General features: G+C 53.3%; 1 non-coding gene and 1 pseudogene across 1 annotated transcript; one reads left to right on the top strand and one right to left on the bottom strand.

Moving 5' to 3' along the window:
• Window positions 1-3,381: 3,381 nt before the first annotated feature.
• Window positions 3,382-3,512, bottom strand: LOC136150453 (small nucleolar RNA SNORA26; annotated as a pseudogene).
• Window positions 3,513-22,145: 18,633 nt separating this feature from the next.
• Window positions 22,146-22,249, top strand: LOC136150391 (U6 spliceosomal RNA). Its single transcript, XR_010659823.1, has one exon. It is a non-coding gene; the product is annotated as a U6 spliceosomal RNA (small nuclear RNA).
• The last annotated feature ends 1,643 nt before the right edge of the window (window positions 22,250-23,892 follow it).

Raw genomic sequence — 23,892 nt, forward strand, 5'->3', positions numbered from 1 at the left:
TGAATTTCTATTTCCAAGTCTCTCTCTAGTAGGGGTGTCAGAATCACAGTAGTCAAGAGAACTTTGGCTCAGGGATCCCTACCTCCTGTAAGTCCCTTCCCCTCTCTGATTCTCAGTCCCTCCTGTGTATAAGTGGGAAAAACCACACAAGATTGGGAAACAGTGAAGCAGTTCCTCATAGCAGAAAGCTAAACATAGAATCGCCATATGATTCACAATTCCACTTCTGGGTACAAATTCAAAAGAATTGAAAAGAGAGTCATGAACAGATGTATACCAATGTTCATAGCAGCATTATTCACAATTAGCCAAAAGGTGAAAAAAACCCAAATGTTTATTGATGGATCAACGGATAGACAAAATGTAGACTATCTATACAATGGAATATTACTCTGTCTTAAAAAGGAATGAAATTCTGACACAGGTTGCAACATGAATGAACCTTGAGGACATTATGTTAAATGAAATAAACCAAACACAAAGGAACAAATATTGGAACATTCCTAGTATATGAAGTACACAGAATAGGCAAATTTGTAGAAATAGAATGGTGGTTGCCAGGGCCTGGGGGAAGGGAGAAAAGGGAGTTGTTGTTTAATGGGTATAGAGTTTCAGTTTGGGAAGATGAAAGTTACTGGAGATGGATTGTTATGAGGATAATGCTAATGAATGATGGCTGAAAAACAACGTGAATCTATTTAATGCCTTCAAACAATATATTTAAAAATGATTAAAATGGTAAATTTCATGGTTTGCATATCTTCCCAAAGTAAAACACACACACATATAAACGCACACACACATGGTTACCCAGTGGATTGAAATTAATTCACTTGTTATCCTCCCTATGATGTTTAATAAACACCCCAAACTCAGCCTGCCCTAGATTGAGCTCCTAATCTCCCCTCTCCACCAAAATGACCCCCGCCGTAGCCACCCTTTCTTGGCTGATGGCAACCCCATCCCCATGGAGACAGCATCCTGACTATTCTCTTCTCTCCCAGCCCACATCCAGTCTTTAGGAAACTCCGGGCTCTGTGCACATATCCCTGATGTCTGGTCCCCACACAGCAGCCTGAGAAAGCTCCTTAAAATGGGAATCACATTGCGATGCTCTTCTGCTCAAAAGTAAAAGCTGTTCTTCACATGTTCTATGCGGCTGCCTGTATCAACCTCTGTCACCTCTCCCAGCTCATATCAACTCTGCGGCCCTCGGCCCTCCACTCCAGCCACCCCCGCTCCCTTGTTGGGCTAGAACATGCCAGAAATGCTCCCACTTTGGGATCTGGAAGCTTCTCCCCAGATAGTCACATGGCTTTCTTCAAAGTCTTGTAGGGGAGGAAAACATAATTTTCCTTCTATCCTTCTAAGTTTCTGGTTGACATTTCCTGTAATAAAAGACAGATTAAAAGAGAAAAACAATATATTTATTAACATGTATAATTCCAGCATACAGGGGAGGTAACCAGGAAAAAAATGAGTGACTTCATGGTGGCTTAGAAGTGAAGTGAAGTGAAAGTTTCTCAGTCATGTCCAACTCTTTGTGACTCCATGGACTGTAATACATGGAATTCTCCAGGCCAGAATACTGGAGTGGGGGTAGCCTTTCCCTTCTCCAGAGGATATTCCCAACCCAGGGACTGAACCCAGGTCTACCGTATTGGCGGATTCTTTACCAGCTGAGCCACAAGGGAAGCCCAAGAATACTGGAGTGAGTAGCCTATCCCTTCTCCAGAGGATCTTCCCAACCCAGGGATTGAACTGGGGTCTCCTGCATTGCAGGCAGATTCTTTACCAACGGAGCTTTCAGGGAAGCCCGAGGTGGCTTAGAAGTCAGATTTAGATATCATTTTAATAGGAAAAAGGGAAGGGAGGGGGGATATAGGCTTTTTAAGGAGAAATAAATAAAAAAAAAACTTTTAAAAAATTGATGTGTAGTTGGTTTAAAATACCTGTCAGTTTCAGGCATACGGCACAGTGATTCAGTTATATAAATAAATTGTTCAGATTCTCTTTCCTTATAGGTTTTTACAAAATACTGAGTAGAGTTCTCTGTGCTATACAGTGTGTCCTTGTTGCTTATCTATCGTAAATATAGTAGTGTGTGTGTGTTAATTCCAACCTCCTAATTTATCCCTCCCCCAACCCCGCTTCCGCTTTGGTAACCATAAATTCGGAGAAGGCAATGGCAACCCACTCCAATACTCTTGCCTGGAGAATCCCATGGACGGAGGAGCCTGGTGGGCTACAGTCTATGGGGTCACACAGAGTCGGACACGACTGATGCGACTTTAGCAGCAGCAGCAGCAGCAACCATAAATTTGTTTTATGTCTGTGAGTCTGTTTTGAAAATAAGTTCATTTGTATCGCATTCCTTAAAAAGATTTCCTGCTATCCTTCCTCTCAAGATTTAGCCTAAATGTCTCCTTCGTACAGCGGCCTTTCCCGACCATGCTGTTTTATTTATTATTATTTATTTATTCTGCTGTGCCAGGTCTCAGCTGTGGCACGCAGGATCTCCCATCTTCCTTGCGGCGTGGGGTATCTTTTTAGCTATGGCACGTGACATCTTTTAGTTGTGGCATGTGGGTTCTAGTCCCTGACCAGGGATCGAACCCCTGCCCCCTGCGTTTTAGCCACTGGACCACTAGGGAAGTCACAGGATCACCCTGTTTTAAACTGCAGCCCTCCACCCTGGCCTCTCATACTCCTTTTCCTGCATCACTGCTCTTTTTTTTCCTCTTAGCACCTTCTAGGACACCGCATATTTTATGTGCTTATCAGGTCTGTTAATGTCCATCTCCTCCACTGGAATCAGCCACCAGTTACTGATAGATCGCAAGCCCTTCAGCGCAGGGCCTGACACATAGTAGGTTCAGTAAACACTGGTCGAAGGCAGGTGTGAGTCAAAGTGCTTTGCTTACTCTGTAGTCTGCACACATCTGAGTGACTGCTACTGCTTCCATCTTTACTAATTTATTAGTCCTAGTTGCATGAAGGACATGTTCACTGAGGGCAACTCAAGCTGAAGCCCTCCTCTCTCCCCGTGGCCCTGGCTCGTCCGCGCTCCCAGAGGTACCACCCTCAGCGCTGCGTGTCCTTCAACCGTTTTCACTTATCCTGTTCACGCCCCTCCTCTGCAGTTATACTGCTCTTTCCTGGAGACATCCCTGCTGGAGCTTGCCCTTGCTCGAAGACCACTGCATAAGGTCTAAGTACAAACTCAGCCTTGCCCATCAGGCTCCCAAATGATCTTGCCCTTAACGCCTTACTCCTGATCTCGTCTTGGGACAAACGGGATTCCTTATGATGCTTTCCTGACTCCGTGCCTTTGCTCAGGCTAGTCTCTCTACCTGGAGTGCCTACTTCTTTTTTCCCTTCAGCTGTGACTCCAGCCAGGATCCAAAGAGGAGTTCCAAAGAGGAGTTTGTAAAATCTCTGGATTTTATGGAGACTGTCTTTACCCTTCGGTGTTAGCCTCCTAAGGCACTGTGTCAACCTTAAAAGGGCACAAGAAAAGGGTGTGAAGGGCCTTCTTTCACCTTCACTTGCCTCCAGTTCTACCTGCCCACCCCCCGCTCTTTCTTTTTAAATTCAGAGAGTTTTCTTGTTTGCTTATAATTTATGTATTGATTTTTGGCTGTGCTGCGGGGGCTTTCTCTAGCTGCGGTGAGCGGGGTCCACTCTCCGGTTGTGGTTTGTAGGTTGCTCATTGCAGTGGCTCCAAGGTGTGCAGATTCCAGTGACTGTGGCACATGGGCTCAGTAGCTGAGGCTCCCCGGCTCTAGAGCGCAGGCTCCATCCTTGTGGCAGGGGCATCCGCCTCCACCGGGGATGGAAGCCATGGCCCCTGCAAGGGCAGGAGATTCTTTACCACTGAGCCGCCAGGGACGTCCCTGTTCTGTGCTAGGCTTAGTCGCTCAGTGGTGTTTGACTCTCTGACCCCATGGACCGTAGCCCATCAGGCTCGTCTGTCCATGGGGATTCTCCAGGCAAGAATACTGGAGTGGGTTGCCATGCCCTCCTCCAGGGGATCTTCCTAACCCAGGGATCGAACCTGGGTCTCCCGCATTGCGGGCGGATTCTTTACCAGCTGAACCACCAGGGAAGCCTCTGCCTGCCCTTTAAGGCGCAGCTTCAACATCACTCTCCTGATGCTTCTCTATCTTTGGGAAACTTGTGCTGACCTTCTATTTTGGTGAGTATTCGGTGCTGAGTTGAGTTTGGGGTCACGTCATTTGGAGGCCACGAGGCCGGACTGTGAGCTGTCAATGAACTGTAAAGAAACGGGCTGTACCTCGTTCCTTCCTGTGTCCGGAGGAGATGGAGCGCAGCGCCCAGTTCCCGCTCAACCCGAGTGTTAACTCGGAAGTTGCTCGGAGCGGCGGAAAGGGCGCATTTCCTGCTGTGACCACAAGATGGCAGCATAGACCAGGCTTCAGAACAGGTCAGGCTCCCGCCCCTCCTTTGTTCCCCGGTCTTCCCTGCGCTCAAGGCCCTAAAAAGTAACCCGGTTCCCTCCAAGCGTGTGGAGGAGAGTCGTCTCTCTAGGGCTGGGGGCGTCGGGTCTGGGGTGAGGGCACCGGTGGGTGGCCTATAGTGAGGGTGTGCGTGGGTTTCCTGTACCGCCCCCTCCCAAGATCCGTTTTCCAAGGGAGACCCTAGTAGGATGGAAGGAGCACATTTGGTCCCATCACTTCATGGGAAATAGATGGGGAGACAGTGGAAACAGTGTCAGACTTTATTTTTTGGGGCTCCAAAATCACTGCAGATGGTGACTGCAGCCATGAAATTAAAAGACGCTTACTCCTTGGAAGGAAAGTTATGACCAACCTAGATAGCGTATTAAAAAGCAGAGACGTTACTTTGCCAACCAAGGTCCATCTAGTCAAGGCTATGGTGTTTCCAGTGGTCATGTGTGGATGTGAGAGTTGGACTGTGAAGAAAGCTGAGTGCTGAAGAATTCATGCTTTTGAACTGTGGTGTCGGAGAAGACTCTTGAGAGTTCCTTGGACTGCAAGGAGATCCAACCAGTCCATCCTGAAGGAGATTAGCCCTGGGTGTTCATTGGAAGGACTGATGCTGAAGCTGAAACTCCAATACTTTGGCCACCTCATGCGAAGAGTTGACTCATTGGAAAAGACCCTGATGCTGGGAGGGATTGGGGGCAGGAGGAGAAGGGGACGACAGAGGATGAGATGGCTGGATGGCATCACCAACTCGATGGGCGTGAGTTTGAGTAAACTCCGGGAGTTGGTGATGGACAGGGAGGCCTGGCGTGCTGCGATTCATGGGGTCACGAAGTCGGACACGACTGAGCGACTGAACTGAACTGAACTGAGGGGAAGGGCAAAGATGTCTGGAGAGGGTCAGAGACAGCCTGAGACTTCCCTGGGGTGAGGAGGTGTGTGGTGAAGGGGCGGGATTACCCCCAGCAGTTCTCAGGGAGAGCTGGGTCGGGTAGGGACTGCGTGTCCTTCCACCTCTTCCCGGGGCACGCAAAGACGGGTCTCCCCAGCAGAGGGCGCCGCGAGCACGCGGAGCCCAGCCTTGAGCTTCCTCCAGCATCGTAGTTCAGTTCAGTCGCTCAGTTGTGTCCGACTCTTCTCGACCCCATGGACTGCAACACGCCAGGCTTCCCTGTCCATCACCAACTCCTGGAGCTTACTTAAACTCATGTCCATCGAGTCGGGGATGCCATCCAACCATTTCATCTTTTGTCATCCCCTTCTCCTGCCTTCAGTCTTTCCCAGCATCAAGGTCTTTTCCAATCAGTCAGTTCTTCACATCAGGTGGCCAAAATATTGGAGTTTCAGCTTCAGCATCAGCCCTTCCAATGAATATTCAGGACCCATTTCCTAATGCATTTGTCTTCTGGGCCTCTGCCCCTGAAGCTTGGCATGCTGCAGTCCATGGGGTCACACGACTTAAGTGACTGAACGGCAAGCACAGCCTTCACCCAGGATGTGATGGGGGTGAGGGTGCTGCTGGCTAAGCTGGGGAGCTGTGGGCATTGTCACCATTTGTAATCGTGCTGGCTTATGTCCCAAGTGGCAATTGTGAGTTTGCCTGTAATCAGTAATCATTCATTCACTCATTTATTTATTCAGCTCACACTATTGCACACCCTCTGAGTGGCAGGCACTGTAGTGGGAGTGAAGGGCAAATAAGGAGTGTGCCCTGATGACCAACACCTACCACCCATGTCACAGGTCAGCCCAGGGTGCTGGGGGAGCAGCCCGAAAGGGGAGCACTTCCTGCCTCCATCCCTGTCAAGTGCACCCACTCTGAGGTGAGCAGGGTTATGCCTCTTTCACAGAGGAGAGAATTGAGGTTCAGAGAGGTTAGGTAAGGTGCCCAAAGCCACATAGCCTTTGAGGGGATGAGCTGGGATTTGCACCTGGAGCCTTTCCCACCTGCCCTGTGAGGCTGCCTCCCTCAGGGAAGAGCCAGTGAGGATGTGAGGGGGTGAGAGGCTGTTCTGGGGGCTCCACCTATGCATGGCCTGAGCAGGACAGGAGCCTGTGGGCAGGGGAGCATACAGCTGGCTGATTCATCCCAGAATGAATAACTCTGCAGCCATCAGAACTGCCCAGTCGTGGAAGGGTGAGCCTGAGGAGCAGAAGTGATTTGCCTCTTTGCGGGCCTTGCAGGGGCTGCCGGTAGACCCTGGCACATTCACACAGCATTGGAGGCTCAGCCTGGCACAGTTCCCTTCACCCTCCAGCCTCATCTTGCCTCCTCTCCCACCTGTCCTCTCTGTTCCTGCCTCTCCAGCCTTCCTTCAGCAACTTGTTGGGCACACACACCTCTGGGCCTTTGCACACACACACTCCCTCTTGTCTGGCTAACTCATCCCCCTTCAGGCCATTTCAAGCCTTCCCCAATGCCTTGAGTGCCACTCTGCTGCTTTAAGCTTCTCCATTCCCCCTAAATATGCCTCCTCATGCCTTACTGATCTTTCCCAGGTAGCTCAGTGGTAAAGAATATGCCTGCCACTGCAGGAGACACACGAGATGCAGGTCTGATCCCTGGGTTAGGATGATCTCCTGAAGGAGGAAATGGCAACCCACTCCAGTATTCTTGCCTGGAGAATCCCATGGACAGAGGAGCCTGGTGGGCTACAGCCATAGGGTTGCAAAGAGTCAGACACGACTGAAGTGACTTAGCACTTAGCACGCATGCCTTACAGAAATTAACGGGTAATCCTTGTCCCCGCCGGACTGTCAGATACACGTGACAGAACACTGTCTTGTTCTCAGTGCAGTGGGTGCCTCCTTTGGTGCTCAAGAAAGGTTTCTTGAAAGAATGAATGAGGAATGAATGAAGGTAAGAAAGAATGAAAGAAAAATGCAATGCCCAATGCATGGTCGGGGGATTTGGGTCTGTTGATGATCTTTCAAGTATCTGCCAGCCACCCTCTGGCTGCAGCTCTTGTTCCTTGTTCGGGGCACCTCCACCACCAACGCCGTACACCCCCCCCCCCCCCCGCCCCCATCTTAAAGACACAATTAACACCTAACGTTTTTAAGCATCTGGACACCCTGATGGGACTCCCATATGTATTCTCACCCATCAAATAATCAGGGACGACCTGAAACGTTGTCAGTGGACACAAGTTTGAAGACTTTAGTCGGCCTGGAAGAGTTTGCGGGTTGGCCTCGCTCGTTGCACACCGGTCAGCACGGCCCTGCCCTCCCTCGGACCCCACCCCTCGTATGCACGTCCAAAGACGACCAGCAGGTGGCGGTAGACGACAAGGGTCGGGGCTCAATTTGCTCTGTCGAATCCCCGACCGCCGGCAGGGGCGCTGACGCTCTGCTCCGTGCTCGGATGGAGGGTCGGGTTTACTAAGCCGGGGTACCGAGGCGGGGTCAGCTCTGCCTGGAGATGGCGTAGGTCCCAACCTTAGCGAAGAAGGAAGGCTGTGTGGCAGCTTCATTCTTTCTCATTCGGATAGCGCAGTCTTAACCTCTGCCTTATAGGCTTAAGAGGCAAACTTTTTTTAGGTTTTACTGGCCATCTGGTCTCTTCCATAATCACTCAATTCTGGTCTCCAAGTGTGAAATAACCCTTGAACAAATGGGCGTGGTCATGTTCCAATAAATACTTGTGGACGTTAAAATTCGAATTTCATCCAATTTTCATATGTTGCTCTTTTATTGAAAAAAAAAATAGACTAAAAAATGTAAAAACCATTCTTAACTCTTGGGCAGGGTGACCCCTGATCTAGGTAAAGTCCCAAACCAGTGCCTGGCATACAGTAGGTGCTCAGCAGCCCTTGGAGGACTTGGCAGGACACTCTCCTCCCAGTTTTGGCCCTGGGTCTCCTAAACCCCTCACAGAAGTGGTCAGTTAAGGGGATCCCTCTCCTCCCCTCCTCCCTGCGGCCGTGGCTGCATTTTGCCCACCTCCAGGCCTCCACCTGGGCAGTTGCCTCCTCCTAATGAAATCTCTGTCTTTATCACCTTACAAGGCCCAATCTCATTGCTCTCTGTAAAAATTCAACTTTAATTGAGGTACTGAAGTATTCACCCATCTTAAGTACAGAGTTTATGAGTTTTGAGAAATGCATTTACCCAAGGGGCCACCACCCAGTCAAGATAGAGAATATTTCCTTCACCCCCAAAAGCTTTCCTGGACACTTTCCTAGTCAACCTTGGAAATTTTTTAAAATGTCTCCCAGTTATCAAGCACTTGCAACGTGCCAGGCTTCAGGGACAAGTCCTGTCTCACTGAAGCCTCGGGAACCTGGTGGGATGGGGGCAATTGTTCTGTTTATTAGACCTCGTTTCTGTGAGTGGGCTTTTCCTGGGGGCACAAGGCTTCTTTAGTTGCCTTATAAGGGCTTTTAGTTCCCTGACCAGGAATCGAACCCAGCCCCCTGCATTGGAAGCGTGGAATTTTAACCACTGGAGCACCAGGCAAGTCCTGGCAATTGTTATATGTGGGCACCGTTCGGCTCAGGACCCCGAGCTCTGGGATGGGGAGACACGTGCTCACCGAGAGTTGGGTCAGGGCTGAGATTTGATCCTGGCCTGCTGGCTCCTAACTGCTTTCCTGCCTGGTTTTCTCCTAGCCCCCCCTTATGTTCCTGGGGGCATCATGGCACACACGTCTATATTACTAGTTATTTGCAGTGTGTCTTGGGACCAAGAACTTCAGCATCCCCTGGGAGCTGGCCAGAAATGCAGAGTCTCGGGACACACCCAGAACTGCTGAGTTCCCCACTCCCCAGGTGATTTCAAGGCTGAGAATTGCCATCCTGAGGCCAGCTCTTGGTTGTTTGTGTCCTGGAAGGCAGGGGCTGAGCCCATCTCAGGGCCACCATACTGCAGCTCCCCACCCCCCCGTGACTCAGAGTTGAATTAGTAGGTGAAGGGAAGAGCAGGAGACCGGAACTTTGGGGTAAAGGTTTGGGGGTGGGGCTTGTGTATCCCAGGAGCTAGTGGGAAGACTGAGTCAGCGGTAGGGGTTGGTCTGTCCACTTGGAGTTTGGAGGTCTGGCTCTCACTCCTTCTGGCCACTGTCCAAGTAGATACAGGGAGTTTAGTTCACTTGCATATTACTTGCATGTGATTAACTCGTCTCTGGTGCCTTTCCTCTTCTTGCAGATTACATGGTGGAGGGGTGGGGGGTAGGGGTGCGTGGGGTTGGAGCAGGCTGGAATCTGGAGCGGTGGACAGGACACAGGGCCAGGATGTTGGGGAGGCCTTGGGCTGCAGACCCAGGCCTAGCTCCTGGCTGAGGCACATCCTGGGAGCAGGTCTGGCATTAAGCACTGACCCTCTTTGGGTCAGAAGGGGTGCCTGTGAGCTTCTCCAAGCTCTGGACACTTGCTGTGGGAGCTAGGCTGGGGGCTGGGCTGTTCCTTCCCTGCCTTTGCCCCGCCTCCCCACCAGGTTCCCCCACTTTGAATGCCCTTTCCCATGCTCTGTCACAGGCCCTGAACACGTGTGTGTTCAGGCAGCAGGATTCTCTCCAGCAGTGAGAGGACCTTGCAGACATAATGTTGAGCAAGAAAACATAAAAGGAGCTGTATTATGAGTCCAATTATGTGAAGCACAAAAGCAGTTCTATGAGTCTCTGCTGTTAGTAATGGTTACCCAGGGTGGGGGGTTAGTACTTGGAAGAGAGCAGGCGATGGAGGATGGGGGGGCTCTGGGAGATGCTCAAATTGTTTTGTTATCTGAGTGCTGGTTATACAGCTGCTGGTTTCACTTTGTGAAAATTCCCTGAGCTGCACGTACGTGCATGTACAAGGATTGTATGTGCATTTTTCTTTCTTTCTTTTTTTTTCTCTTTCTTTCATTTCCTTTTTTTTTTAAACTGATTTACTCAATATTTATTTTACATTTACCTTTAAGAAGTATGGCAATAATATAATTTAGAAAAGTTCACTTTTTGGACCAATCATCTACACTATGTCTGTCCCTCAGATCATTTATATTAAAAATATGCCTGGGGTCATCCCTGGAGGTCCAGTGGTTAAGACTTCATCTTCCAATGCAGGGGGTGTGGGTTCATCCCTTGTTGGGGAAATAAGATCCCGCATGCTCCATGGCTAAAAAAACAAAATGTCAAACAGAAGCGACATTGTAACAGATTCCTCAAGGACTTAAAAAATGGTCCACATTAAAAAAAAAAAAAAGCTTTTAAAGAAAGTCTGTATTTTGGGATGTCTGGCATTCTAAATCCTCAAACTTTGCTTTTCACATGTCTTTAAGAAAGGAAAGTTTTCATTGAAATCTATTTGCATTTTATATATTAACAAGGTAATTTTAATGTGTAATAATAGCACATGGAGGGATCATTTTATGAACTGCTCTGTATGTTCATTTTTTTCTGTACACTACGTTGAAAAAAGACCAGATTGAATGTCTAGATGAATCCTGTGCATATTGGCCACTGGGAATGCTCCTCTTCCCATTGGCAGCTGATAAGGCCTTGGCCACTCCGTGGGGTTTTAGTTTCCACGCTCCCTGTGGGCTGGGGCTCCCTGACATCAGACCCATGGCCATTCATCCGTGTCTCCCAGCCTGGGGCCTGCACAGAGCAGGCGCTGAACATCTCAGCACAAACGTGACTCCTCAACGTCCTTGGGGTGAACTCTGAGGCCCTGGGGCACCAGACAGTGTGTGTGTGGGGGGGTGTTTCTTCTTACTGCCCCCAAGAAGGCCAGCATTAACACACCTGGCTGTGGCCAGGGTTAGCGGGCCAAGGGTGGGGAGGGCAGACAGTGCCAGAAGGGAGAGAGGGGTCCCTGGCGTGGGGGGCCGCTGACATTCTGGTTCCTCGGCACCCTAGCTTCTTGCTGCTGCTCCCACTGGCCGGGGTCAGCACCTCCTCTCATCTGGTATGTTCACCCCTCACCCTCAGGGTGTCCGGGCCCCTGCGGAGCCCCCATTTCAGGCACAGGCAGTCTCTGATTTCTCTGGACTTGGCCCTGCGCTCGGGCCGCTCTGAACCTGCCCAGCTTTGCCTCTGACTCACCCCTGCTCTCCCCACCCTGCAAGTCAGGGCCTCCCAGCGGGGCCCAGGTTACAGGATCCTGCAGGCTGGCACAGAGCCCCCTCCCTACTGCCTGGAACTTGTCATTGAGGAAACCTGGGCAGTGGTCTGGCCTCTCTGGCCTCAGTTTCCCTTGTCTATAGGTGGGAGAACAATGCTGCAGCTCTGGGGTCTGAAGAGTGTGGGACACCTCGGGACCCAGCAGGGCAGGGTGCTAAGGCCAGCGGCTGGGGGGTGGTCAGTGAGGGGCGCAGCTCCTCCCCTTGGGGGGTGGGGTCTGGGTGGTGGGGGCAGGTGAGGGGTGGGGAGGTCTCTGCGGCTGTTCCTGGGGTTCCCTGGGAGGTGGCTGGGGGTGTCAGGGTGAGCATGGGAGAGTCAGGGGCCTGGGTCTGGCCCAACTGGACCCTTGTCTGCAGGCCCGTTCCCTCTCTGGGCCCCAGTGGACGCCTTGGTCAGGGAGGCCGTTGGGTTCCATTGTCCTTCGGGCCCCTGGAACTCTCTCACATCCATGCTGTATTTGATCTGCCCAGAGTGTTATTTTGGAATAGCTTCTACATTTAAAAGATCGGGAGGCCTTTCAGTCAAATCCTGAGTTCCAGCTTCCTAAGTGGGCAGAGGTCTGGCTTCTTTGGGATTCTCTGTGCCCGCAGCAAAGCAGAGCAGCTGCTGCCGGGAGCCTCCACTCCCTGGGGCCCCAGCCTCCCGCACCATCCACACCCCGGACCCCAGCCCTGGGGCGTCTGAGTGTAGTCACTGGTTCCCCCTCCAGCCTGGGAGCCATCCCTGCCCAGGACCCTCTGTCTCCAGCTAGGTCAGCCCTGTGTGTCTGTCCCCCCGCTCCCAGCAGCCCAGCGCCCAGAAGTTGGCACACGTGCACGAACAAGCCTCTTTTCTGTTTTGCAAACTTCAGGCTTTGGAGGGCAGGTCTGGATTAGATGGGCATTAGCTCATGTGTTTATCCAAAGCAAAGGCTTAGGTTTTGGGATTTCCGGGGCAGGGGGATGTCCAGAGCCTGGGTCAGGGCCCCCAGGAGGTGTCTGCTTGGGGGGACATGGGTCCCTCCCTCCTGGGGTCAGGTCCTCCCCCTCCCCCTGCGATGCCCCTCACCCTCAGTATCTCAGCCTGGTCACAAGGCCCTGGAGACCAGTTCCTCACCTGCCTGCTGGTCTCTTGGCCTCACTTTCACACCCTCACTTCCAAATGCCACACTCATTGTGTTCTTTTTGGCACGGCCATCTATCCACATCCTTACACCCCTTCCCCTCCCTCCCCCTCCTCAGCTTCTCCTCCCGCTTCCCCCAGAAACCTGCCCTGCCCTGGCCCCATGGGCCGTCCACGATGCCCACGGCCTCCTGTGCCAGGCTGTGGGGCCTCGGTCCAGCCTCCCAGCCGCCAGCACGCAGTCATGCGCATCTGAACATGTGTTTCGGGATTTCCAAAATCATGTGTTGTTCACTGCCCTGGAAATCCCGATGAGCACATGGTCAGTGCTCAACCCACGTTCTAATGTTCGAAGCTGTCCTTTGTCCGAGGGCCAGGGGGCTGGGGAGGAGTCACCGAAGGTCAGGCTAGGATTCTTTGGGCTGTTACTTGGCCATTGCTGCGAGCGGGAGAAAGGGTAGCCCCGGCCCTTGGGCTAGAGGCCAGGAAGGCCCCCTCCCCTCTGACACCGCTCCTGAGCACAGCCCTGGGCTTCTGTCCTCAGCCACCCGCTGGCACTCAGGGGTGCCAGCCCTGGGCCAGGCAGTACTCTAAGCAGTTGTAGAGGGAGCCCTCAGAATCAGGGCCTCCCAGCCAGCTGTGAGCCCCCCTGCCCACAGCCCTGCTCCTGCCCCCCTGGCTCAAGCCGGCTCAGCTCCTGGTGGGCAAAGAGCATGAGGGAGGCTTCTCAGGGAGCACCCAGTGCAGCTTCTGACGGATGGGAAAACTGAGGTCCAAGAGAGGTGGTGACTTGACCCAGAGTCCTGGGGCCCTCTCCCAGGTGGCCCGAGTGCTGGGTGGTACCGAGTCAGTCCTGGGGGTCAGGACACGCCAGTGTCTGAGGTGCTGGGGCCCCGGCCCCTACCTGAGCATCAGGGGAGCCTGCCCTGCCCCCAGCTGGCTCCACCTGGCTGGCGTATCCCAGAGCCAGCAGAAAGCTAGGGCGGAGGCAAGTCTGAATTGGCCCAGGTGCTGCAAGTCCCAGGGGGCCCTCCCTGCCCGCAGGCCCTGGGAGCAGGGCCTGAGCTCCACACCCCAAATCCTCTGCCTTCCCTCCCCACCCACGCGTTCAGCCTGGGGCCCAAACATGGCTCAGAGCCAGCCCCAGCCTCCCTCCTTGGTAACCGAGGCACAACACCCGACAATAGAGACTCTTTGTCCTGCCAAGGCCGCACCCCAACCTGGGCCTGCATGCCTGGCTGGGGAGAAGGTGGGAAGACAGGCAGGGGGAGGGGCAGCAGGGCCCCTGAGCCTAGAGACCCTTCCCTCCCTTCTCATGCTCAGGGGAGCCAGGGCTGTTGCCCCGCAGCCTTGGATGGTGTGCCCAATCCCAGCCCCTTAGACTTGGTAGCAAGCGGAAGGTGGAGACGGGTCAGGTGGATCACAGGGAAAAGTGTTACTGATCAGTGGCTAAGTTGTGTCTGACTCTTTGTGACCCCATGGACTGCAGCACTCCAGGCTTCCCATGTCCTTCACCACCTTCCAGAGCTTGCTTAAACTCATGTCCATCGAGTCGGTGATGCCATCCAACCATCTCATCCTCTGTTGTCCCCTTCTCCTCCTGCGTCAATCTTCCCCAGCATCAGGGTCTTTCCAATGAATCAGTTCTTCCCATCAGGTGGCCAAAGTTTTGGCGCTTTCAGCTTTAGCATCAGTCTTTCCAATGAATATTCAGGACTGAGTTCCTTTAGGATTGACTGGTTTGATCTCCTTGCTGTCCAAGGGACTCTCAAGAGTGTAGGTCTGAACAAGAAAGCCCTCTTGGGCCAGCTGGGCTGTGGGAAGGGTTCATGGGGGTGGTTATGAGAAGGCCCTTCTGTGCTGGTAGGGAGGAGGGCAGCAGGGGGTCTTTCTTGGCAGAGGATGGATGGGAAGTTCGCCAGCCCCCAAGATTGGGGCAGGGAGCACTAGGAGGCTGTTCTAGCATCGTGTTTGGGGGCACCTGGGTGAGCAGAGGGGATCAGGACCTAGGAAGTCGGGTGGTACTGAAGAGGGAAGGACAGCTTTTCTGGCCTGCACTGGCTTTTAGTTTCCATGGCCCAGGGCTTGGGGCTGTGGGGTGATAGAGGCAGACAGGGTCTCGATCCCCAGGGAGCCCCCAGTCAGGGAAGAAACAAGGCCCCAGCCCTTGAGGGTGCCTGGTCTGAGATGGGGGGCCCAGCTTCTGTCCTGGGGAGTTTGGGAACATCCATATTGGGTGACAGAGAATGGATGGAGTCTCTCAGCTTGAAGCATGGACCTCATGAGGCCTCCTTAGTGAATGCCTCTGAGGCTAAGGGAGTGATGAAATCTGGGGTCTTCCTGCTTCTCCTCCCTGGGTTGGGGCACCTTCCCAGAGCTGGTGAGCCCTTCCCCTGGTTACCAGGCCTGGTCACAACTGTGCTTAATTGAAACTGCTTGTCCAGTGCCTGCAGGTTGAGCAGAAGCTTCTCCTCCTACCTCTGTCCGGCCATGTGGGGGAGGAACCAGCCCTGGCCCCATTCTATGGATGAGGAGACTGAGGCTCAGGGACACGAGTGGGCCATGCTAGAGGGCTTGGGTCCTATGGGCCAGACCGTTGTTTTTAGAGCGCCGAGCTCTCCGACATTTGGGGGGAATCTGGCGTGGGCAGACCGCAGGCAGAGCCGGGAGGGAGAAGTCCGGCGGTGTCCCTGCTGTCCCCCTAGTCCCGAGGCCCGGTGGGTGCTGTCCTGGCTCTCCGCCCCTCTCTCAGGCCCTGTCCCTTGCTTCGGGCCCCAGTGGGCCGGGGGAGGGGAGGGTGGGGCCGGAGAGCTTGGTTCCTGCTGAGACTGTATCTTCCCGGCCCACGGCCCACCCAGGCTGAGTCAGGGCCGGGCGGGAGCCAGGGGGGTGGCAGGTTTCCCAGGGCCAGCCCAGGCGGTGTCCACATTCCTCACAAGCAGGGTGCGTCGGGGTTTGGCCAAGCCAGGTGTTCTGGGCTCCGCCCCGGCCCCCGCCTGCCAGCTCAGCGCCCCGGCCTTGGCCTTGTATGGACCCTGCCTGGCAGCCGCCTAGAACGGGGCGTGGGAACTGCTTACCTTGCACATCCCTGCTGGGTGGGGTGCAGGCTGGCTAGGGGGAAGCCTACTGGAGCCCCAGCTGCCATCACGGCCTGGGCAGCTGGGGTGCCCACCGCTCAGCCCCTCGTCACGCCCCCCTTGGCCTCTGAGCTTGGAGAGCTGGAGGCTGAGGCTTACACTGGTGTGTGGCTTGGGCCTTGGCCTCGCTTGTGGCTCAGGAAGCACTGGAAGGAAGAGCGAAGGGTGTTCTGACAGCTGGGGAGGTGGTGAGGGCCCCCCAAGGCCAGGAAGCAGTGGGTGGGGGTCACTTCCGGTTTGTAGCCCCCCAGTGTCTAGAGGAGGCTTTTGTCCTCACCAGCTTGGAGACCTGGGTGCCAGGTGGGGCCTGGGGCAGAGGCTCAGAGTGGGGCCCTGTGCCCATGGCAGGCTGCAGCTCTGGGGCCTGCCAACAGCTTGCCACCTTCCCTGTTTCCTCCACGGCCCTCCCGGGCTCTCTGCATGGCAGGGGGCTGAGAGGGATTCATGGAGTGTTCCGTCAGGGTCAGTCCCCACCACTCCCTTGTGAGACGCTCCCACAATCCATCTCCTCTCTCTGGCTTCTCCTGTCACAGGAAGACAGAGCCCCCCACTCTATTGAGGCCCCTGGGCTCTTGGTGGGCAAACTGTGACCTTGAGACTGAGACCCGAGTTGGGCTGTCCCAGGACCCTACACTTTCCGCATGGGGGACCCTACCCCCCAGCTCTGCAGCTTCCCCATCAGCCTCTGCAGGTCAGGTCCGGCTCCTGGCTGGGGCTGGGGGAGATAACCTTAAGTCTGGGGTCTGGAGACCCTGACCGTAGTTGCCTGGTCTCCTCTGAGGGTGGCTGGTAGAGCTAGAGTTTCATTCACCCCGGCGAATGTAGGCTGGGCGCCCCTTGCCTGCCCGTCACCCAGTTCTGCGGCCTCAGCAGTTCTGAGCCCAGCCCGTGGGGCCTGGGCTGGCGCCCTCCGTCATGTCCCTGCAGCAAGCAGGGCTGGGCTGTGTCCCGGGCAGGCCCGGCGTAGCTTGGGCTGCAGAAACCACTTCCCAGGCCTTGGTGGGAACCGACGGCCCTGGCCCCGGGCCCAGGGTGGGCGTGGGAATTCTGTCCTGCATGCAAGGTCGGGGAGGGTGACCAGGGCTGTGGGAGAAGAGGCAGGGCACGAGCTGAGATGTCAGCCGGACTCCTGGAGAGGCAGCAGGCTGAGTGCCAGGCAACCAGGGGGCTGGGCCAGGGGAGGGGGAGCAGGTGGGTGCACGCAGCCCCCTCCCTGGCTAGCCCATCGCCGAGCACCTCTCGATGAAAGGCCTCCCCTTTCCAGTTGCCTTCGGCTGAGTCCTAGGGCTGGCTTTCTGGGTGCCCCCATTCCTGGGGACCCTCTAGGGACTTCAGCTGCTTTTCTTCCTCCCCTGCCCAGGGCCTTGTGGCTGGAGGGCAGCACTTTGCCCCAGGGTAAGAGTGGGGTGCTGTTTGCAGTGGAAGGAAGTACCTCAGCTCCTGGAAGCCACTCTATGTCCTGGTGTCTTAGAGCTAAGAATGGTTCAGTGTATGAGTGTGTGCACATGTGTGTGTGTGTGCATGTGTGTGCATATGTTTTTATCAGGGGGAGGCAGTTATCCCAGTGGAGGTGGACTTGTGCACATTCAGACCAGGGTCCCTCTAGTTGGATTCTGAATCCTGAAGGATTCTGGGAGTTGGCACTGAGAACTGGGCCCCAGGGCAGCCTGGGAAATCGTGGGAACAGGTGAGAACAGGCTGGAAGGGTGCGGTGGCAGCTGGAATGTGAGGCCTGTGAGGCATGGAGCAGCCCCGCCCTCCCTCATGCAGGAATGGGCATGAGCTGGGGAGCCAGGACCCCGCACCCTCCCGGTGCTGTCCCCAGCTCTGCTCTGCTGGCCCCCCAGCCTCTGCTCCTCCACCATGGGGTGCCCCCACACCCCCTCACTCCTTGCTGGCCTAGAGCCTGTGGGCTGGCTGTGCCAGTCTGCTTAGGAGAAGCTGGCAACTTCTCCTGAAGGTTCCTGCGTTTTGGTTGGCCTGTTTGCTTCTGACCCTCTGCACGGACAGACTCTATCACTCTCAGGGGACGTGTTCTGATGACTTAGGACAGCACAGAGTCTACCCGTGGAGGCTTTCCTGAGCCAGTGGATAGAGTTTCTTTTTCAAAAACTTTTTGGCTGGGCTATACGGCATGTGGGATCTTGGTTCCCTGACCAGGGGTTAAACCCTTGCCCCCTGCATTGGAAGCACGGAGTCTTAACCACTGGACCACCAGGGAAGTCCCTGGATGGGTTTCTGCGCCAGCTCTGCTCCTGGGATGGGTGCTGAGGGCACCAGCCCCTCCTGGAGCCTCTGGACTCACTGTCAGCCTCTGCAGAGCAGCTTTGTCCTTGCCTGTCCTGCATGGTTGACTGGGACACCCCGTGGCCATGCTCCCCAGCAGGGCACATCGGCCCTTCCCCTGTGGGCCCCTGCCAGCGTCTCCAAGCTCAGGTCCCATCTCTGCCTCCCCAGCTGACTCCCTCCATCCAGGACATCTCACTTCCCTGAGGGTACGAGGCCCCGGTGTGTTCCGGCCTTTGCATGTGCCAATCACTCTGCATAGGCCAGTGTCTCCCTATGACCCTCATGTAGACAAGTCCCCGCTCAGACCCCTCCCACAGCTGTCCTGCCCCTCTAAGGTGCTTCCACAGCCCCAGCTGCTCAGCCAGCTTGTGATGTCCAGTCTCCCTCCAAGACAGAGTTCCCTGAGACCAGGACCCATTGTCACGTGTGTCCCCTGGCACGTCCCCAGGCCCTCTCTCACGGAGATGACAGAGTCAGAGAGTGAACTGTGAAGGGTGCAGGCAGCTTGGGGAATTCCTCAGAGGCCCTCGGATTTGCAAATGACTGTCACATGTGTCCCCTGGCACGTCCCCAGGCCCTCTCTCACGGAGATGAGGGATTGAGAGAGTGAACTAGTGAAGGGAGCAGGCAGCTTGGGGAATCCCTCTGAGGTCCTTGGACTTGCAAAGGGGTGTCACATGATCCTGGCCCTGCTTCTACTCCCTCCAGTCTGAGGGGAAACATCCTTCTACCCTGCGACTGGGGTCTCCTGGGGCGATTCCAGAACTCTCTCTTGAGATCAAGGCGCAAGCTCCTGACCTCACCCAGGGTGGGGACTCAAGGTTAATGGGCCAGTGTGCCTGGCAATGACTGCTTTATGTGAGTGGGTGAATACAGTACGAGCAGAGAGAGGCTGTGTGAGTGTGCACAAGTGTGAAAGCGTGCATGAGTGTGTCCACAAGTGGGTAAAAGTGTGAGCATGAGTAGTGAATGTGAATCAGTGTGTGAGGCTGGGAGAGTCTGTATGCATGTGTGAGAGTGTGGATACGAGTTGAGTGTGCATGGGTGTGTCGGCATGAGGGTGTGTGAGTGTGAATGCATGTGAGTCTGTGAATGTGCATGTGAGCTGATTATGAGTGTGGGGCCTGTGAATGTGTATGTATTGTGTGTGTGTGTATGGATCTATGAGTGTGTGAGTTCGTGTGCATCTGTGGATTATGAATGGGTGAGCCTAGAAGTGTGAGTGTGACTATGTGAAAGCTGTGGGTAATGTGTGAAGGTGAGAGCCTGGGTGTGTGTATGTGGATGTGCCTGAGTGTGTAAGAGCTTATGAACATGTGTGAGTGTGTGAATCTGTGGTGAGAAGTTGTGTGAATGGGAGAGTGAACATGTGGGAGAGTGTGAATGTATGAGTGCATGAGTTTGTGACTATGTCAGTCTATGTGTGTGTCAATCTGAGCATGTGACTATGGATGTGTGAATGCGTGTGCGGACCGTGTGTGAACGTGTGGTTTATCTCGGAGGATGGTGACAGAGGACCTAGAGCGGTAGGTAGGAGAAGCTTGGCTCCTCTTCCCCAGGGTGGAGGTCAACCCCAGGGAACCCTCCCAGGAGTCGGGGGAAACCCCAAGAGCTGCCTGACTCAAGTTTGCCCCAGAAGTTGACTCAGAGGGGCAGGGGGTCTTCCCCTCTTCTAGAGAGAGCTCAGAGGCCAATCTTTACTAAAAAGAAAAAAAATACTACAAAATAGATTCAAAATATAATCTTCAAGACATAGGTAGGATTTAAGAATCAAGGCAAAAAAAAGAAAGAATTAAGGTAATAAACACCTGGGAACCTGTGAGTTTAGAAACAGTGACAGTAGTCTTTCAACCCACCCCGACCCGCACCGCGGATTTTGGGTTGTTATTCCCTCGCTGGAGACACAGGCCTCCTCTCGCCGCCAAGTTGCTGGCTGGGCCAGAGCGGCTCAGTGCTGCCCCCTGGCGGCGAGGGGAACAGCGGCTTCCTCTCGCTCCGCGCCGCCGCCGCAGCCCTGGTTGGAGTCCCAGCCAGGCCACCCTGCAGACCCCACGGAGGTGCACACACTCGCTGTGCACGCACGCGCAGGGCCCGTCCGGGCACAGATGCACACATCAGGCACTCAAAGCTTTGCACGTCGACCCGGTCGACCTATTGTGAACGGAGCAGGTGACATACGCTGTGTGGGGCGCTTCAGCAGGAGCCAGCCCACAGCAGCTGCTGTCCCCAGGGAGCTGGAGGCAGGAAGGCGGGGGGGGGGGGGGGGTCCCCCGGGGGGGTCCCCCCCACAGAGGGGACAGTGTCCTGCCTCAGGAACCCTCTCACTCTCCGCTGGGGGAGTCTGGGCAGGAAGCAACTTTGGGGTGAGCCATTTAACAGAACGACCTAAGGTGGAGGGAAGAGAGGAGAGCTTTGTGCCTGAGGCAGAGAAGGGATTTTTGGAGATGAACTCAGGGAGAGGCAGAGTGAAATGGACAATTCAGCTTTAACAAGGAATTTCGCATCCAGTGGCGTGGAAGGGACACAATGGCCCAGCCATAACCCCTGGTGCTATGGGGTTCGTGGGACTAGAGGAGGCACTGAAGATGGTGAGGAGGGGCCAGGTCCCTGGAGAAGGCGCCAGGTGTGAAGCGCAGGTAGAGGATGCCTTGAGTTTCATGGTCTTCTCCGCAATCGCAGGCCGCAAGCACCTTTCGGGACTGCACAGCAGAGACGCGCGACCCAAAGTAGCCAGCAGAGGGCGCTCCTGCTGCAGATTTGAGGCTCCAGTGGGCGGGCTATTGAGCCTCGGGTTTGAGCAGTGTCAAATCATTCTTGGAAAGCGCCGGGGTCTGCAGTCCTAACGGAAGCGTTCTGGCTTCCCTCTTAGGCGTACGGAGCAGAGGGGTGAGAAGAAACAACCACGTGAGGTGGGAGCCCCACAAGTCCCCCGCTCCCTGGCCAGGTGCTGTCTAGTCAGTGTTTGCATCTGTTGCCTCCAGGTGGCGACCTTGGCATCAATCCAGAAAGGCAACTTGTTCTCCCAACCTGCTCAGGAAGTCTTCCTTCAGGCCAGCCAGCTTTTCTACAAGGTTCTCCAGGGCTCCGCCTCTGGAGTCTCCGCGCTTCCCTCGCTTGCCTCTAGATGGAAGACTTCCTCGCCTGGTGCGCAGCAGGTTCCCCCAGCGGCCACATCCACCAAACCTGTGGATGCTAGAATTCTCAGAACCAAATGCAGCCCTTGTCTTCTGCCACAAAGCATGACAGGCCTCTGTGTGGTTGGTGAGTGGACACAGCCAGATCCCGCTGGCTCAGACAAGGGGGCAACCCGTCAGTCCCTTAGTGGTGGTGGTGACACCTCCTTCCACCCCATCATCTCCACTCAGGCAGAGGTACCTGGAGCTCAGGTCATTCACATATTATTCCTTTCTGCAGTTATCAAGCGTCATTTGCTATGTCCATTTTTGGGGACAGAGAGGAGACAGGGTCCCTTGCCTGAGTCTAGAGGAGGAGACAGGAAATAGATGTGACCACGCAGGGTGGTATGTACTTCGAGGAGAATTGTTTTCTTTCTCTGAACCCTACTTTTCTGTCTGGCTTCTCTGACAGAGTCAGTGGCATCATTACCACCCATCTGCTCAACCCGAAAATGCAGAGTCATCTCCATGCTTCCCCCACTCAGCCCCATCTCCCTTTAGGCCACTGAATCCCATCTCACCCTCATCATCTCTCTCCCGCCATCCTTTCAGCCTTGGGGCTGGCCTTTGGTCCCCTTCCAGCTTTCACATTGTCACCAAAGTGAGCCCTTCTTCAAACTCCCTGATGCCCAGACTCATGTGAGAAAAATTTTAGTGAATGTGACCTAAGGGAAATCATTTGTTTGGGGGAAAAAACGCTAAACAAGGTTGGAAGACCAATGGCCAACTGAGAAAAGACGTTTGTAACTCGTGTAGGGAGGCCTTCTTCCCACAATGACCAAAGCTGACACCAGCCAGCAAAGACAAGATGCCACAGGGGGAATAAAAGGTAAAAAGTAGGAACATCTAGCTCACAAAAAACAGGAAGGGCGCTCTCTTTGGCAGTGCATATACTAAAATTGGAATAATATGGAGAAGGTCAGCATGGCTCCTGTGCAAGGATGCATGCAAATTTGTGAAGTGTTATATATTTTTTAAAAAAAATTATACACATGAACTTATTTAGAAAACAGACTCACAAACTTTGAAAACAAACTTAGAGTTGCCAAAGGGAAAATGTGGTGGTGGGGGGAATAAACTAGGAATTTGGAATGAACGTATACACACTACTATATATATGATAGATCATCAACAAGGACCTATTGTATAGGACTGGAAACTCTACTCAATACTCTGTAATAACCTATATGGGAAAAGATTCTGAAAAAGAATGGATATGTGTGTATGTGTAAATGGATCACTTTTCTGTACATCTGAAACTAACACAGCATGGTAAATCAACTATACTCCAATATAAAATAAAAATTAAAAAAAAACAAGAAAGAATAAAAAAACTTAAGGAAGGATGTTCAGTCTCACTCAAGGTTAAAGAAATGGAAATTGAAGCAGCAGAGAGAAATTTTTCAACCGTTGAAAGGACAAAACTTGAAAAATAGCAACAAACTTCAAAGTTCAATGAGACCTAGTGTTGATGGACGTGGTGAGGGAAATATTCTCATTCATGGCAGGTGGGAATGAAAATGTGTGGAACTTTTTAGGAAGACTTGGAGGGGAAGATCCATGATGTACAGGGCACTGGGCCTGCCTTGGCCTTTTTAAAAAATTTTTTTGAATTCAAATTTCAATTTCAAATATACACGAAAGTAGAGAGGATGGCAGAACAACGTCCCATATTCCCATCAGTTCAGTTCAGTCACTCAGTCGTGTCCGACTCTTTGTGACCCCATGGACTGTAGCGCGCCAGGCTTCCCTGTCCATCACCAACTCCCTGAGCTTGCTCAAACTCATGTCCATCGAGTCGGTGATGCCATCCCACCATCTCATCCTCTGTCGTCCCCTTCTCCTCCTGCCTTCAATCTTTCCCAGCATCAGGGTCTTTTCCAGTGAGTCAGTTCTTCCCATCAGGTGGCCGAAGTATTGGAGCTTTCAGCTTCAGCATCAGTCCTTCCAGTGAATTTTAAGGACTGAATATTCATATTCATAATATGAATATTATCACTCAGCTTCAGTAATTGTCAACTTGCTGCCATTCCTTTTTTCTTTTTTTTAATATTTTATTTTAATATTTTAAAATTGAAATATTGTTGATTTATGTTTCAATTTTAAAACTGAAATATTGTTGATTTATAATGTTGATTTATAATGTGTTCATTTTTGCTGCACAGCAAAGGATCAGTTATACATGTATATACATTCTTTTAAAAATACTCTTTTTTCATTATGGTTTATCATAGTTTTTTTTTTTTTTTTTTGACTGAGCTGGGTCTTCCTTATGGTTCATAGGCTTCTGTAGCAGCAGTGCCCAGACTTGGTTGCCCTGTGATGTGTGGAATGTTGGTTTCCCGATCAGGGATTGAACCCATGATCCCTACGTTGGAAGGAGGATTCTGAACCACTGGCCTGCCAGGGAAGTCCCTATCAGAGGATATGGAATATAGTTCTCTCTGTTATACAGTAGGACCTTGTTTATCCACTCTATGTATAAAAGCTTACATCTGTGAGCCCAAGCCTCCTTCTCATCCCTCCCCTGACCCCCTTCTCCTTGGCAACCACTGGTCTGTTTTCTGTGTTCATGGACATGCTGCCATTCTTGTTCCTTCTCTCTCCTCCACCACCTT

This window comes from Muntiacus reevesi, chromosome 18 (assembly GCF_963930625.1).
Source record: "Muntiacus reevesi chromosome 18, mMunRee1.1, whole genome shotgun sequence".
Lineage (NCBI taxonomy): Eukaryota > Metazoa > Chordata > Mammalia > Artiodactyla > Cervidae > Muntiacus > Muntiacus reevesi.